Source organism: Bos indicus x Bos taurus, chromosome 4, assembly GCF_003369695.1.
Source record: "Bos indicus x Bos taurus breed Angus x Brahman F1 hybrid chromosome 4, Bos_hybrid_MaternalHap_v2.0, whole genome shotgun sequence".
In the NCBI taxonomy this organism is placed as follows: domain Eukaryota; kingdom Metazoa; phylum Chordata; class Mammalia; order Artiodactyla; family Bovidae; genus Bos; species Bos indicus x Bos taurus.
In genome coordinates this window covers 36830027-36847333 of record NC_040079.1, presented here as the reverse complement: position 1 = coordinate 36847333, position 17307 = coordinate 36830027, and positions in this window count along the sequence as shown.

Sequence of the window (17307 nt, the reverse complement as noted above, 5' to 3'; positions counted from 1 at the left end):
ACAGGTTGAATGAAGGACGTTCTGAATTGAAAAGAACATGCAGGCATAGAAAGAATATCTGTGATGAGGCTGAGGCATGTGGTGTCTGGAAAAGCCTAGCTCTTCATTACCTTAGTCCATATGGCTGCATTTACCTTGTGAAGTGTTCACTTCTGGATACAACTCTCAGGTATTAAGGGTCAGATACTAATTCTCATAAGTGTTCTCAGAAATAATTGTGTTTAAGAAAGGTGATGTATTATTAAATGCCAGAAGATCCTAATGTGGAAAATCAATATTTCAATTTAGCTTAGTTAGAATAAGACCATGGAAGTCTATTACATATTTGTGTTAATCGTACAAGCGCATTCACTCACAGTAAGCATGCTACATGAGTGCCTTTAATACTCTTGGAATCAATGGAATCAGAACCAGGGTATTATCTATAAGATTCAAGTGGTTAATGGCATCATTTAATGGCCACAATAAGATGTCCTGATTGTCTACAGGATCCTTGACAGGGCAGGGCACAACTTTCTATGGGTTGACATGACCAACATGTACCTCTAAATATCTTTTTTCCCATGTTCTGCTATTATCTTTATTCAATTAGTATGGATACATTCTTTCCCTTGATATTGACTATTTCCAATCAGTTTACAAGGATAATAGTAGAACTCTCCCATCCATAGCCTTTCTTATGGCAATCAGTGATTAAGAACTGGCATTGGGATGAGGGAAAGAGTATGTGTGTAATATGAAAAGCCAGATCAGACACTTTATATATGTATCCTTTACTCTTCTGCCGTGACCAAGCACCTACATATGATCACATACCACCCCTCCCTTTTTTCGTCCATTATGAATTGTTACATTTCTGTTATGTTACCATGACTAAATATATTGCATTACAGTTTAAGTATGAGGTTACAATCTAGGTGGTATTAAAAAACTATTTTGAATGCCTTTAGTCTCAGCAATATGCTCCTTAGTTCCCTAAGGTCCCCACAAGTCCCTGCTGAATTAAGCTAATCCTGATCCCTTACTTATATCATTTAATACGTATCTGAACTTCAATTGAGGTCCTGTCAAATAAATTTGCTTTGGAAATTATTCACTTTAATAACTCAGATAAATGCTTCTCCTTCTATCTTTTTTCCCCTTTTTTGATAATATCATGTCAAGGGCATATTTTATTTATCCATTTCCCCACTGAATTTAAGATACATGTTGAAGAGATATCTAAATGGTTTTAAAATGTTCAGCTTTTCATAATTGTATAATGAAAGCTGCTGTAAATAGTGGAAATATATACATACTAGAAATTATTACCATTTTTACATGCATGCCTCTTTAGTTGCTTAAAATGTGTCCAACTCCATGCAACTTTATGGACTGAAACCTGCCAGGCTCCTCTGTCCATGGGATTGTCCAGGCAAGAATCCTGGAATGGGTTGCCATACCCTCCTCCAGGGGATCTTCCCAATCCAGAGATGAAACCCATGTCTCTCAGATCTCTTGCATTGTCAGGTGGGCTCTTTAACAACTAGTTAAAGAACAACTAGTTCTTTAACACTAGTGCAACCTGAGAAGCTCTATTATTATCAACATTTTTGTAACTGATGACTGAGCTCCTACTATGTGTCACTGTCATAGTGGACTTATAGTAGGGGTGTTGTCCTCAAGAGATCTTTAAAACCTTCTTGGAAAGTGAGAATTTCTCTCCATTGACAAAAGTTTCAGGCATTCTAGAAGAGGTTGAAAATTCGTATTCCTTATGTCTAATAATGGAAGAAAAGTTGCTGGTTTATTGAATATATTATTTGACTTGTCTGATGTAAAGATTGTATCTATAAATATTGCTGAGTTATTCGTGCCCCAAAGCACCTTTAATTATTACATTAGTATTTTAAAGAAAGTGTTTTACATTCACAAAATCACATTACCTGCTCATTCAGGATAGATACATTCTTGTCCTTTTCCCTCTGCCAATTGATAGTCAGCATTCAAAGCAGGCAGAAAGGATGTTCAATGATAAAATTTCAGCAATGATTTATAACCAACAAGAATATTGCTTTTTAATTTTGTTTATATTTCAGGACATAGTTAGAAATCAATCAATTGAAAATAAGGGTTTAAAAATAATTTCCCCAAGTAGAACATCTGTTTATATTAACATCTATGGTTTTGTTGAATTTTAATATTCCATTGATCCAATAATGTATTATGAAATCATTACTGGATCTTATTAGGAAAATTTTCTCTCCAGCATTCATATGTCTATGGAAACAGTGACCAGAAGACCATATAAAATACTGGACATCATAGAAGGTATAATTGCAAACAGCACTAGTAGGTTGCTTAGTATGCCATTTAGTAGGGGTAGAGGCTAATCCATGAAAAATTGAAGTGCTTATATTAAAGTATGATATATTCATTTATTAGGAAAAGTTTATCACCTTCACAGGGTTTAAAATATATCATGATCAACAGGAAAATTTATGTAGAAGTGATTTGGCAGACACACACATAGTTATTAAACAAGATTGGATTTTCCAAAACCAGATTCAAAGAGCAAGCCATGAGAGTCAGGGACATGAGAGTTTATTTTATGCTTTGTGGTGAAGGTGAAATTTGCTCTTGTCTTTAAAGAATGAATAGGATTTAGATGATGTAATGATAGGAGCTGGAGAGGGCATTTTCAGCAAAGGAAGAGATTTAGCAAAAATGCAGAGCCTTCAAACTGTGGGATATGTATTGGGACCTGTGAGATTGATTAGAAACCAAGCTGCATATAATAGCGGAAAGAAAGGCTAAACGGCAAAGGGGACATATCAAAAAGGATTTGAATAACAGATTAAGAAGCTTGATTTTTAATCAGTAGACGATGAAGAACAACTTTAATAATTCTAATGGATAATAATACTTAATATTAACTGAATTATTATAATATGCCAGTTCCTCCTCTGGGCACTTGCCACATATTAGCTCATTTAATTCACACAACAACTCTGTGAGTTGATTCTGTATTTTTCCTCAGTTTGTAAATGAGAACATAGAGTTTCTGTGTAGTTTAATAATTTGTCTCAGGTCAGATAACTACTAAACAATTGAATCCAGTTGGTCTTACTCTGGTGCATTGCTATTCAATATGGTAGCCCTGTGTAGCTGCTGAATCTTGAGAGGTGACTAGTGTGACTGAGAAACTGAATTTTAAAATTTCATTTAATATTGATTAATTTTAACTTAAACAGGCAACTTGACTAGTGGCTAGTATAGTAGACAGCATCTCTCTGGGGTGTACTCTCTTCATCATTCCATTTTTTAGCAAAGGAGAGTTATCACGATGGTGCTCTTTAGCAGTACTTTTGAAAGTATCCTCCGTGGAATATGAGGATAAACATTAACAAATTTGAAGTCCAAGCAAGAGAGGAAAAAATTACATAGTATTTCTTCCTATTGGAAACTCACACTCACATTAATATATTTAAGACTATATAGTAAATATACCATGTATTTACAAAAATCTAATAATGAAAAACCTCTTAACAAACAAAAGTTCAGCCCAGACAGCTTCACTGGTAAATTCTATCAGACATTCAAAGAATTAGTACCAATTATTTTCAACCCCTTCCAAAAGGAAAAACAGGAGAGAACTCTTCAAAACTCATTTTATGAGGCCAACATTACCCTGATAGCCAAACCAAAGATGCAACAAGAAAAGAAAATCACAAGCCAATATCCCTCATGAGCATAAACTCAAAAATCCTTAACTAAATATTAGCAAACAATTCAGGATAAGAAAGAGATCATACACCATGCTGCTGCTGGTGCTGCTGCTGCTAAGTCGCTTCAGTTGTGTCCGACTCTATGCGACCCCATAGACGGCAGCCCACTAGGCTCCGCCGTCCCTGGGATTCTCCAGGCAAGAACACTGGAGTGGGTTGCCATTTCCTTCTCCAGTGCATTGAAGTCGCTCAGTCGTGTCTGACTCTTCGTGACCCCATGGACTGCAGCCTACCAGGCTCCTGCATCCATAGGATTTTCCAGGCAAGAGTACTGGAGTGGGATGCCATTGCCTTCTCCTCATACACCATGATCAAGTGCAATTTATTCTAGAGCTGTAAAGATGGTTAAGCATCCTAAAATCAGTCAGTGTGATATATTACATTAACAAAATGAAAGATAAATCATCTCATTGATGGTCTCATCTCAGTGATGATCATCTCATTAGGCATTTGACAAAATTCAATATTTGTTTATTATAAAAATTCTCAAAGTGGATATAGAAGGAACATATCTCAACATAATAAAGACCAGGTATGACAAGCCCACAGCTAACATCAGACTCAACAGTGAAATGTTGAAAGCCTTTCCTTTAAGATCAAGAACAAGATAAGAATGCCCACTTTTGCTATTTCTATTCAACATAGTATTGGAAGTCTTTGTAAGAGCAATTAGTTAAGAAAAAGAAATAAAAGACATTCAAGTTGGAAAGGAAGAATAAAACTGTCACCATGCGCTGGTAACATTACATACAAAAAAGCCTAAAGATTCCATCAAAACATTGTTAGAACAATAAACAGATTCGGTACAGTTGTAGGACATAAAATCAATACACAAAAATTCGTTGTGTTTCCATATACTAATAATAACCTTTCAGAAAGAAATAAAACTATTCTATTTACAACTGTATCAAAAGAAGAAAATGCCTAAGAATAAATTTAGACAAGGAGGTGACCTGTGTATTGAAAACTATGAGATATTAATAAAAAGAAACTGAAGAAGACACAAACAAATTGGAAATATATAGCATCCTCATAGATTGGAAGAATCAATATTGCTAAAATATCTCTACTACAAAGGATAATATAGAAAATTCAGTGCAATTCTTATCAAAGTTCAAATGGCATTTTTCAAAGAAATAGAACAAATAATCCTAAAATTTATATGGAACAATAAAAGACCCAGAATCATGAAAGCAATCTTGAGAAATAACAAAGCTGCATGCATCATACTCCTTGGTTTCAAACTATACTGGAAAACATCAGTAATTAGAACAGACACAGATCAATGAACCAGAATTGAGAGCCCAGGAATAAACCCATATGTATAATGGGGACAGGATAGTCTCCTTTAGTAAATGATGTTGAGAAAATTGGACAGCACCATGCAAAAGAATAAAACTTGCCTGATATCACACATCTTGTGTGATAACTCAAAATGGATTAAAGACTTAAACATAAGACCTGAAACCACAGAAGTCCTAGAAGAAAACATAGTAAGCTCCTTGACATAGGTCTTGGCAATAATTTTTTGAATTAGCACCAAAAGTAAAAGCAACAAAGCAAAAATAAACACATGGAACTACATTGTACTAAAAAGCTGCACTGCAAAGGAAACCATCAACAAAATGAAAAGGCAGCCTACTGAATGGGAGAAGATATTTCCAATCATGTCTGATTAGGGACTAATATCCAATATATATAAAAACTCATACAACTCAATATCAAAAAACAAACAAATATAAAAATGGGTAGGAGATCTGAATAGACATTTCCCCAAAGCAAAAACACAAATGGCCAAAAGGTACATTAAAAAATATTCAGTATCGCTAATCATCAAGGAGATGCAAATCAAAATCACAATGAGGTATCATTTCACATCTGTCAGAATGGCTATTATGCAAAAGATATGAGATAAGTGTTGGCAAGAGAATGGAGAGAGGGAACCCTTATGTACTCTTGTTGGGAATATAAATTGGTGCAGCCACTATGGAAAATGATATGGAGGTTCTTCAAAATATTAAAAATAGAACTACCATATGATACAGCAATCTAGTTCTGAAGGAAATGAAAATACTAACTCGAGAAGACACCTGCACCTCCATGTTCCTTGGATCATTATTTACAACAGTTAAAACATAGAAACAATCTAAGCGTACATTGGTGGATGACTGGATAAAGTAAGTGTGATCTACATTTCTATCTATCTATATTAGAATATTATCCAGTTATCAAAAAGTAGGACATCTTGCTATTTGCTGCAACATGGGTGGAACTTTAGGGCATTACACTAAGTGAAACAAGTCATACAAAGACAAATATGGTATCATCTATATGCAGAATCGTAAATGAAGAAGAAACTCATAAATACAGAGAAAAGATTGGAGGTTGCCAGAGGCAGAGGTTGGCGGGGGGTGGGGAGCTGAGTGTGAAAGAAATGGGTGAACTCTTTTTCTGTCTGTTGGATTAAATAAACTGTTTAAATTTTTTTAAAAATCTTTTTTTTTCCCTAACCTATTTGGCCAGAGACTTTTATTTACTTAATACATTAAGCTAGTGTTTTGCTTAAGATTCCCTGAGGAAATGTTCTCTTGGATGATAAAAATGACTGTAAGAGTTAGGAAGCTATTAAGTGAGGAGAGACTAGAGGCTTCTTAGCCATAAGTGGATTACTCAACATCGGTAGGTGAGAATTCATCAGGGTTTCATCTGGGAAATGAGAAAGAAAGTGGAAAGGGGTCTGTGAGTGTGTATGTTCATGAGCAGGCAAGCCTGTGTGCATATCTGATATCAGGGACATTGATGAAGTTTACTAAAAATTTCAAGTTTGATTACCTGGAAGGATGGCCTGATATTAACAAAAAGAAGTATGGAATAAGAGAAGAAATATATTTATGGGGGTTGATGTTCGGATTTGTATATTATTAGATCAAGGTGTTTATAGAACAGGTTCATTTAGGAGATATATCAAGTATGTATGCAGGTATATTTAGCAGGAAATCTGAAATGTGGGTTGGCTTTACAGCATAGAAGGGAAGATGTAGGCTGTAGAGATTTTGGCATCATCCATAGAGAGGAGTTGAAATCTTGAGGATAAGTAAAATTGCTAATAGGAAGTGTGCAGATAGAGAAAAGAAGAGAGTCAAATGCAGAACCTAATACTAAAAGTTTATATGTAAATTGATATAGCTTATGTATTGTGTGTAAGTTGTGTCCATTCCATTTGAAATATTCTGAGACATAAGAAACAACTAAAGGTTCAAATAAAACATAAAGATCTAATTTTATATTAATTTTTATTTTATATAAATGAATTCTTATGCCCAATTAACTTTTCCCCTAAGAAAATCAATAAATATACACTGATAACTAATAATAAATACTTCCTTGAAAAGTAGCAAAATATTAATCATTTCATGGGAGAGCAGTAAAAATCATCCACAACTTAAAATGAAAAGATAAAATGAAGTTCTACTGAATTAAAATATGATAAATGGACTAAATTTGACCATGAGTGACAGCAGAATTCATAAAAGTTGACCTAAGAGAAAACAGACAGGAAACATGAGTTCCTCAAATTTTTCCCATTGGAAACTTAAAAAAAAATGAATACAGAAAACTTGTGTATAGGAATATCAGACCCTCAGTACAAGATTCTGATGCCTTTCCCTCCAATTGTATTTAAATATTTATACAAATTACTTAAACGCTTTAATGAGGCATGAATTTTTACTTGCTTTAGTAAGGAGTTAATATGGTAGCATGAGCCCATTCACACATGGCCATGCAAGTTTAGTATATATTCTTATTATAACATTAAATTTGCAATGATACATAACGTAAGTTGAGGTAAAATTTTAAAAAAATTAAAAAATAGCTTTATATACATAAAAATTTTAACTCTCAGATTTGTGTGTTTAAGAAATAATGATTATTATCACTGGAGGAGAAATATATGGGCTCCTCCTATCCCTTCATCTGTCTTTCAGTAAATATGAACTACTATTTAATATTTAATAAATATTAAGCGAGGGGCTTTCTTCAAGGTTACACCTTCTCTTCAGGATCACTCTTCTTGCCAGGAGATGGCACTAGCGTACTTTGTGCTACGGTCCAGAAAACACATCTATAAGCCAAAGGTTACCTCAGCAATGCATTATGTAATGTGGTGTGAATTAAGCATTTTGTTTCATTCCACTCAACACCCTTCAATTATTTATGCTGCATATTAAGATTATTAGTTATCTTGCTATGTCTGTATTAAAAGCTCAATTTGTTTTACGTCAGGAATAGAATATATGCTTTAACTAAATGACCTGTTTCATTTTGCAGTTTAAAGAAATAGTCTAGCCTTGAAAAGAAGAAAAAGAAAAATATTTATGTATTAAAAGTCCAGAGGTTGCTAGGTTTATGAATAAGAAACTGCAAAGATGCCAATGGAGCTCAAATACAACATAATTTAGGCAGAGATAATATGAAAGCTTCTGTGAATATTAATTTCCTCAATAATTCAAAATTCTTATAGAGTTAGTGGATTTATTTTTTTTCTCTTTTTTTTTTGATTTGGTAGCAATAATGGCCTTTAATTTTCAGAAATAAACATCTTGCACTAGTCTTAACATTTACTATACTGTGGTAAGTCTGAAACGCCCAGTAGTACATAACTAGAAATCCAAACAAATCATTGAAACACAGAAACCCACGATTGAGTGCTCTACTTCAGTGTCCTAGGCAACAGAGAATTATACACGATGAGAAAACACCCCTCGAACCCTCCCTTAAGGGGAGACACACAAAGTGCACATGTTGCATTTCAATTATGTCAAAAGACAGCACAGATCTGTTGGCCAGGTATATCCCTGTTCAATGATTAATACATGGCGCACCTTTTCCCCCCAATTACTTTACATTTAAAATCTTTTTATGTTGCAAGTGCCAGGTAATGGGTTAAACAGTGCCTATTCAAAAATCCATTGCATTCACTTCTACCAAAAAAAAAATATGTAAAAGATAATTAGCATTTCCTATCATTGAATCAGTATATGACAGTCCACTGGAAAACCAGAAGACTTGGAGCAGTCCTTAAGAATCTCACCTACAGCATGTGCACTTTGACATATTATCTTAGCTTTGAAAAAGCTACTTTAGAAAAGGAATTCAGTAGACTGACTTGTAAATAACCATCTGTGATTTTAAATTCTGCAAAAATCAGCCACTGCTATTGGGATAGGTTGAGATAAGGCTAAATTTTTTTCCAAGTTAATATATTGAGAAAATAGAACCATAATTCTGCAATAAATCGGTATCTTTTATTTATCATTATTTTTAAAGCAAACCTTTTACCCTAGTTGGACTACTGGGTTGGGAAGATCCACTGGAGAAGGGATAGGCTACCCGCTCCAGTGTTCCTGGGCTTCCCTTGTGGCTCAGCTGGTAAAGAAGCTGCCTGCAATGTGGGACACCTGGGTTCGATCCCTGGGTTGGGAAGATCCCTTGGAGAAGGGAAATGCTACCCACTCCAGTATTCTGACCTAGACAATTTCATGGACTGTATAGTCCATGGGGTCGCAAAGAGTCGGACACAACTGAGCGACTTTCACTTTTCACATCCAATAAGTTACGAGTTGATCTCATTTAAGAATTCAATGGTTAACACATTTCTATTTTAACTTCCATGTTTTTAAAGATTGCATTCTGTGTGTTATTGTGGAAATTCATATTTGCTTGCTAAATCAAAATGAAAAAATCTCAAAGAACTATTAGTGTGTTATATGCTCTGTACCTAATATTATGCCAACTACTGGAGATATGGAAATAAAAACATTTACTATCTCTGTCTTCTAGTAGCTCACAGTCTCATGCTATGCAGTTATCTGTACACCTTAATCATGTTGACATTTTTGACACTGTAATGTTGCCAGATTGAACTAATGAAGAGCTTACGATACTATTAGAAATTTGGTAAAATTAGGAATTTAGAAGATATCTACAAAATCTCCGATGCTTCCTAAAATAGTCAGGTTGGCTTTGTAACTGTAAGTCTCCTTTTAATTCATGTTTTAATATTGTGCCTTCAAGTGGTAGTCACACTCTCTGGAAAGAATGGCTTATTGAGTACAAGACAAAACCAAAGAAAAAATTCCAATTTGAACTTTGTTAAGAAGCTTGGTTGGAGAAGGCAATGGCAACCCACTCCAGTACTCTTGCCTGGAAAATCCCACGGACGGAGGGGCCTGGTGGGCTGCAGTCCATGGGGTCGCTAGGAGTTGGACACGACTGAGCGACTTCACTTTGACTCTTCACTTTCATGCATTGGAGGAGGAAATGGCAACCCACTCCAGTATTCTTGCCTGGAGAATCCCATGGACAGAGGAGCCTGGTGGGCTGCCGTCTATGGGGTCGCACAGAGTCAGACATGACTGAAGCGACTTAGCAGCAGCAGCAATTCTCACTGAAATGGCTGTCTGTTTAGCCCCAGAAAGAATATACTGTATAATGTTCAGGAAATTTATGTCCATTAAATAAATACTTAAAGAACAAGTAAGCAAAAATAAAATGATAAGACAGAAAGATGATTTCAAACTGTGGTTTTTAAGTTTCAAAATTGTAGTTCACACAATACACAGAAGTTTTGTCCATAAAAATTACAAGTTTGTGATTGTTTTGGGTTTTATACCCTCAAAGTGACAAGATAATTTGGTGAAGAGTATGAGCTCTTGAGGCAGACTTGCCTCTGTTCAAGCTTTTGAAAAATGACCAGTATGTATCTGCTAAGTCTGCTAAGTCACTTCAGTCGTGTCTGACTCTGTGAGACCCCATAGATGGCAGCCCACCAGGCTCCCCTGTCCCTGGGATTCTCCAGGCAAGAACACTGGAGTGGGTTGCCATTTCCTTCTCCAATATATGAAAGTGAAAAGTGAAAGTGAAGTCGCACAGTCTTGTCTGACTTAGCGACCCCATGGACTGCAGCCTACCAGGCTCCTCCATCCATGGGATTTTCCAGGCAAGAATACTGGAGTAGGGTGCCATCACCTTCTCCAGTATGTGTATATACATATGTATGTATGCTGCTGCTAAGTCGCTTCAGTCGTGTCCAACTCTGTGCAACCCCATAGACGGCAGCCCACCAGGCTCCCCCCGTCCCTGGGATTCTCCAGGCAAGAACACTGGAGTGGGTTGCCATTGCCTTCTCCAATGCATGAAAGTGAAAAGTCAAAGTGAAGTCATTCAGTCGTGTCCGACTCTTAGCGACCCCATGGACTGCAGCCTACCAGGCTCCTCTGTCCATGGGATTTTCCAGGCAAGAGTACTGGAGTGGGGTGACATTGCCTTCTCCACCAGTATGTATATTTCAGTTCAATTCAGTCCCTCAGTCATGTCTGAATCATTGCGACCCCATGAACTGCAGCACGCCAGGCCTCCCTGTCCATCACCAACTACCGGAGTTTACCCAAACTCATGTCTATTGAGTCAAGTGATGCCATCCAACCATCTTGCCCTCTGTCATCACCTTCTCCTCCTGTCCTTAATCTTTCCCAGCATCAGGGTCTCTTCAAATGAGTCAGCTCTTCGCATCAGGTGGCCAAAGTATTGGAGTTTCAGCTTCAACATCAGTCCTTCCAATGAACACCCAGGACTAATATCCTTTAGGATGGACTGGTTGGATCTCCTTGCAGTCCAAGGGACTCTCAAGAGTCTTCTCCAGCACCACAGTTCAAAAGCATCAATTCTTCTGTGCTCAGCTTTCTTTATAGTCCAACTCTCACATCCATAAATGACTAATGGAAAAAGCATAGCCTTTACTAGACAGATTTTTGTTGGCAAAGTAACATCTCTGCTTTTTAATATCTGTCCAGGTTGCTCATAACTTTTCTTCCAAGGAGTAAGCATCTTTTAATTTCATGGCTGCAGTCACCATCTGCAGTGATTTTGGATCCCAGAAAAATAAAGTCTGCCACTGTTTCCACTGTTTCCCCATCTATTTGCCATAAAGTGATGGGACCAGATGCCATGATCTTCGTTTTCTGAATGTTGAGCTTTAAGCCAACTTTTTCACTCTCCTCTTTCACTTTCATCAAGAGGCTTTTTAGTTCCTCTTCACTTTCTGCCATAAGGGTGCTGTCATCTGCATATCTGAGGTTATTGATACTTCTCCTGGCAATCTTCTTTCCAGTTTGTGCTTTTTCAAGCCAAGCATTTCTCATGATATACAGTGCATATAAGTTAAATAAGCAGGGTGACAATATACAGCCTTGACATACTCCTTTTCCTATTTGGAACCAGTCTGTTGTTTCATGACCAGTTCTAACTGTTGCTTACTGACCTGCATACAGGTTTCTCAAGAGGCAGGTCAGGTGGTCTGGTACGTTTATCTCTTTCAGAATTTTCCACAGTTCATTGTGATCCACACAGTCAAAGGCTTTGGCATAGTCAATAAAGCAGAAATAGATGTTTTTCTGGAACTCTCTTGCTTTTTCGATGATCCAGCGGATGTTGGCAATTTGATCTCTGGTTCCTCCTTTTCTAAAACCAGCTTGAACATCAGGAAGTTCACAGTTTACATAGTGCTGAAGCCTGGCTTGGAGAATTTTGAGCACTACTTTGCTAGTGTGTGAAATGAGTGCAATTGTGCGGTAGTTTGAGCATTCTTTGGCATTGCCTTTCTTTGGGACTGGAATGGAAACTGAGCTTTTCCAGTCCTGTAGCCACTGCTGAGTTTTCCAGATTTGTTGGCATATTCAGTGCAGCACTTTCACAGCATCATCTTTTAGAATTTGAAATATCTCAACTGGACTTCCATCACTAGCTTTGTTCATAGTGATGCTTCCTAAGGCCCACTTGATTTCACATTCCAAAATGTCTGGTCCTAGGAGAGTGATCACACCATCATGATTACCTGGGTCATGAATATCTTTTTTGTACAGTGCTTCTGTGTATTCTTGCCACCTCTTCTTAATATCTTCTGCTTCTGTTAGGTCCATACCACTTCTGTCCTTTATCGAGCCCATCTTTGCATGAAATGTTCCCTTGGTATCTCTAATTTTCTTGGAGAGATCTCTAGTCTTTCCCATTCTATTGTTTTCCTCTAATTCTTTGCATTGATCACTGAGGAAGGCTTTCTTATCTCTCCTTGCTATTCTTTGGAACTCTGCATTCATATGGGTATATCTTTCCTTTTCTCCTTTGCTTTTCGCTTCTCTTCTTTTCACAGCTATTTGTAAGGCCTCTTCAGACATCCATTTTGCTTTTTTGTGTTTCTTTTTATCGGGGATGGTCTTGATCCCTGTCTCCTGTACAGTGTCATGAACCCCCATCCATAGTTCATCAGGCACTCTGTCTATCAGATCTAGTCCCTTAAATCTATTTTTCACTTCCACTGTATAATCATAAGGGATTTGATTTAGGTCATACCTGAATGGTCTAGTGGTTTTCCCCACTTTTTTCCATTTAAGTCTGAATTTGGCAATAAGGAGTTCATGATCTGAGCCACAGTCAGTTCCTGGTCTTGTTTTTGCTGATTGTATAGAGCTTCTCCATCTTTGGCCGCAAAGAATATAATCAATCTGATTTCGGTGTTGGCCATCTGGTGATGTCCATGTGTAGAGTCTTCTCTTGTGTTGTTGGAAGAGGGTGTTTGTTATGACCACAGCATTCTCTTGTATATTTGGTATGCATATTTAATGTTGTGTAAAATACCCACGTTGCAGTTTTATATAAATATCCTGTTAAACTAAATTTTACTTAATAGTTACAATGATTTTAAGTGAAGCATAACAAGGGAAACTGTCATTGGTTTTATGTCACCATTTCCAGGTAGATATGCTTATCTGCAAATAGGCTGTTTCCTAGCATACCAGTAACACAAGAAGCACAAGATGAGTGTTCTCTTGCTGAAGCACTTGTGAGTCTTTCTTATACAAGCACACATTCCCTCTTTTTCTCTAACACAGACACTCACACACATATATACACACACAATCTAGACCACAAACAGAAAAAAAAATGGTTTTATATTTATTGATGAATAAACATATTTTGCATTGTTATGATCAAATAAATGATATCTAATTTTTTTAGTTGCAGATATTTCATTAAAGGAAATCTCAAATGGATGGTTAAAATGTAGAATATATAAAAAGAGGAGTTCTTTCTTCTCACTGAACAGGTGTTGAGGGTTTTGGAGACCCTTCCTTAATTAATTTTTTTTAATTAATAAATTTCTAATATTTTTTAGACTCTAAATTACAGTAAATTAGCCCCAAGGTTACAACTTTCTCAATGTGAAAGACATTAAGTAATTTCATTGAGGTGTTCAAATATAAGGAGATTATAGACACAACCAGTTTCATTAAGGTATATATCATGTTAGGGCTCAGGTTTTGGGGCTTTACTTTTTTAAGTTGGATGTAGTTGGCATGTCATCTAGTTACATAATTTTTCTTGTGTCCCAACTCATAATTTTGTGACCGTATGATTTACCGTCCAAATAAGGACATTTTTGGGAGTAAAAGTGTGTTATTAATTATATTTCTCAGGATAACTGGTATAAGTTGGGAAGATTCTGAGCAAACCAGGTTACACATTCATCTTATCTATGAATTTCTCTTTACATATAATATTTCTTTGTGTATAGATTTAAGCAGATCTCTCTGGCCATGCCATGTAGCTTCCCTGATGGTTCAGACAGTAAAGCCTCTGTCTGCAATGTTAGGCAGTCCGGATTCAATCCCTGGGTTGGAAAGATCCCCTGGAGAAGGAAATGGCAACCCCCTCCAGTATTCTTGTCTGAAGAATTCCATGGACAGAGGGGCCTGGTGAGCTACAGTCCATGGGGTCACAAAGAGTCGGACACAACTGAGTGACTAACACACACAAACACACACATACACACACGTAGCTTGAGGAATCTCAGTTCTCTGACCACGGACTGAATCTGGGCCACAACAGTGAAAGCCTGGAATCCTAACCACTAGGCCACCGGGGAACTCCCCCAAGGAGACCTTTTCAGTGAACTTGAGAATTGAGAGGGCAGGCCTGGTCTCATGTCTCCTGAGACTAGGGTTAGTATGAGATTATACAAAACAATCTTGAGAGCCAGATTATCAGACACTTGCAACTTTAGCACTACATGTTTGTCAAGAGCCACTGAATAATGCTCCCCAATAAAAGGAACCACTGTAATGGGACGCCCAAGCACCCCAACTAGGGAAGAGCTCTGTGCCCGCTATGCAACTAGAGAAAGCCCATGTGCAGCAATGAAGACTCAGCCCAGTCAAAAATAGTAAATAAATAAATTTATAAAGAAAAGGAACACATGCATGGGATTTTGTTTATCCTGTGTTAATCAGTGAAATTATGGGACTTTTGAAACTCTTAAAGATATACTTAAATTAGAAAAAAATCAAGCCAGGCTTTTTTGAACTATGTAATCAAATTATCTAGTTCCATAAATTTTATACTTTGTAAAAATTGGTTTAACATTGTATTGAAATTTTAAAAGTGATTTTGTATATGAGGGTGTATGTACAGATGAGTATGAAATTTGTGATATTCTTATAAAATTTGTGATATTCTCAATCACATTTCTCTGATACAAAGTTATCTGGAGATCACTGACTATAAATAAGTTTATTTTTTGTTTGTTCAGTTTAGTTTTATCTTGCTCTCATAAAATTGATACACCATACAAATGAAAATCAGAATATTCTACAAAAAAAATTGTTAGTCTTGTAATTTATCTATTTAAAGTCTTTTTTACTTAAAATATATTCTAATTTCAGTTTCCATAATCCTATGTTTTAGAAATTCCATTATAATCTTTTCATTTGTGTGGAAAAGACCTCAAAGGACATTAAATTTTCACAATTTGTAATAACTGTGTTTTTCTTATACCTATTAAAAAGTTTCATTTCAAACTTTGTAAAATGAAAATAATGATTTCTGATTATCCTTATTCTTCCTGTTACAGCATTTTCATCCAAAATTAAGTTAATAATGACAAATTACTATAAAAAAGGGCTTCATAGAAATTTGTATGTTGTATGTGAATAATAGCTGCCAGATAGAGTGCAAAGCTTAATTGTATATAGTTTAAAAAGACAGATTTGTATTCATGAATGCATAAGCATTAATGACAAGGAGAAAGAACTTTTGACAGGCAATTGTTTCATTATGAAAATAAAATTTTAATTATTGTTCCAGTTCCTTCAGGCATAATGTAGACATATCTTAAGTTGGCTAAAGCTTAGTTTTACTTACACGTTTTCTAACCTGGGCGTTTGAAATGCTCTTTGGTCCTGGAAACTATAGGAAGTTGTCTCATTCTCAGCTTGGACAGCTATGGGAATAGTCCTATTCCATTTCCACCCTCTGCCTTGTCAACTGCTTATCCATCAAACTTAAACATCAGTTACCAGAGATACTCAAAGATCATCTTCCATGATTTCTTGAACAGATCAAATATCCCTGTTATCCAGCCTCATTGTAAACTAGTCCTTTATAGTAGTAATCACAGTTGTGATATAAAGAAATAATTACTTAATTATTGTCTTCTTGGGAGCTATGATGTAAATGCCAAGATGGTAAGAATCATGGCTTGATACTGAGTTCTCAGTATCTAAGGTAGTCACTGGAATGCAAAAGTAGGAAGTTAAGAAACACCTGGAGTAACAGGCAAATTTGGTCGTGGAGTACAGAATGAAACAGGGCAAAGGCTAAAAGAATTTTGCCAAGAGAATGCACTGGTAATAGCAAAGACCCTCTTCCAACAAAATAGGAGAAGACTCTACACATGGACACCACCAGATGGTCAACACCTAAATCAGATTGATTATATCCTTTGCAGCCAAAGATGGAGAAGCTCTATACAGTCAGCAAAAACAAGACTGGGAGCTGACTGTGGCTCAGATCATGAACTCCTTTTTGCCAAATTCAGACTTAAATGGAAAAAAGTGGGGAAAACCACTAGACCATTCAGGTATGACCTAAAAAAATCCCTTATGACTATACAGTGGAAGTGAGAAATAGATTAAGGGACTAGATCTGATAACAGAGTGATTGATGAACTCTGGATGGAGATCCATGACATTGTACAGGAGACAGGGATTAAGACCATCCCCAAGAAAAAGAAATGTAAAAAAGCAAACTGGCTATCTAAGGAGGTCTAACAAATAGCTGTGAAAAGAAGAAAAGCAAAAGGCAAAGGACAAAAGGAAAGATATACCCATTTGAATGCAGAGTTCCAAAAAATAGCAAGGACAGATAAGAAAGCCTTCCTCAGTGATCAAAGCAAAGAATTAGAGGAAAACAATAGAATGGGAAAGACTAGAGATCTCTTCAAGAAAATTAGAGATATCAAGGGAACATTTCATGCAAAGATGGACTCGATAAAGGACAGAAATGATAACAGAAGCAGAAGATATTAAGAAGAGGTGGCAAGAATACATAGAAGAACTGTACAAAAAAGATCTTCACGACCCAGATAGTCATGAAGGTGTGATCACTCCTACTTACCTAAGAGCCGGACATCCTGGAATGTGAAGTC